We start from the raw sequence: 1,703 nt of genomic DNA on the forward strand, positions 1-1,703 counted from the left end.
TTGTGGAATTAGGGAGGGCCTCCCCGAACGACTTCCCTTGGGCTTAGCTATTTAGTTGATCTTAAAAGTGTCTTATACACTTTTCGCGAGTCTACTCTAGCGTTACTTCCTTTCAGACAGGGTACAGTGGGTTATCTGGAATAGGAGCAATAGGCGACTGCCCAGCTTGCCTTGGCGAAATCTGTCCGATCTTCTCTACCAAAGCTATTAGTATTTGTCGTTAGTCCTTGTAATTGCACTACTTGCTTTCAGATTATGAGGTATTTCATAAGAAGAACGAAGACATCATTTTCTATTTTTGCTTTTTATTGTATTTTCTTTAAAATTTCATGTGTTTTCTTGTCTTTCTCTTACAGGTATTTTGTTTTTTACTGCATAAACTGTTGTATCTTTATAATCATAATTTAGGTTGATATTTAAAATGTTTCTAAATTGATTTTTTGGTATAATTGTTAAATTAAATTAATTATTTGTTTACGCTTTCAAAATTAATGTTCGTTTTGGGTGGATAGGGTGGCTATAAGGGGAGATGCGGAGGCCACAGAAGGTTAGGGAGGCTTTTTTCTCCCTAATCTTGCATTTAAATAATAATGGTATGACAGTTTATGTATAATAAATGTATTTTCTTTGAAATTTTATTGATTTTCTTGTCTCTCTTACAGGTATTTTATTTTTAACTTTTATAAGTCGTTAAAATGTATTACATCTTGGATATTTTGTTTATATTAATGTATTGTTATTTGAAATACTTATCTATCGATGTTCATACGTTGTGTTTCTTATAAATGCTATTAATTTGCAACAATAAATGTATTATTGAACAAATTGTATTTTATTTAAATAAAATAAATAATAAAATTGCTAAATAAACCTCATTTTGATATAAACAGCGTTTTACTTATTAAATATAACACTAAGACATCTTTTGAGAAATTTAATTTATTGTTATAATACTGAAAATGAACATAAATTATGAGTAATAGTACAATTAAACGTTTTAAGGCCGAATGATGTAGAAAAACAAGACTGCGATATAGTTGATTCCGCGCTAAAAATTGGTACTTTTAAAAAGACCTTTTGCGACTTATGCTCTCCTAATACAAATTTTCAGATTTAACAAAATTTTCAGTTTTGCGTCATATACGGGGGTCGGTCGAAAAGTTGTGGAACAAAATTTCATTTTTTTTTTATTTTACCATCACTTTCTGACTAACCCTCGTATTTGGCTCAAAAAGGAAAATTTTCATAAATTTCAACATTTGTATTAGGAGAGCATAAGTTGCATCGGATCTTTTTCAATTACTTTCTGACCAACCCTCGTATTTGGCTCAAAACCGAAATTTTTCATAAATTTCAACATTTGTATTAGGACAGCATAAGTTGCATCGGGTCTTTTCCATTACTTTCTGACCAACCTTCGTATTTGGCTGAAAACCGAAAATTTTCATAAATTCCAGCATTTGTATTAGGAGAGCATAAGTTGCATCGGATCTTTTTTCAAATTCAGAATTGAAACGTAGGATTAACTTTATCTTTCTTACAAATAGTTCAGCTCCTGAGCATATGATGGCTCTGGTAATATTCAGAAATTGACACAATTTCTTTTCTTTTTAGAATGTTTGTGCTATTTTATTCTTTATTGTTGTTCAAGCCTGAGGACAAAATTAAAAACGCATATTTTATTTATTTATTTATTTAAATAC

This window comes from Agrilus planipennis, unplaced genomic scaffold, assembly GCF_000699045.2.
Source record: "Agrilus planipennis isolate EAB-ADULT unplaced genomic scaffold, Apla_2.0 scaffold71, whole genome shotgun sequence".
NCBI classification, from domain to species: Eukaryota; Metazoa; Arthropoda; class Insecta; order Coleoptera; family Buprestidae; genus Agrilus; species Agrilus planipennis.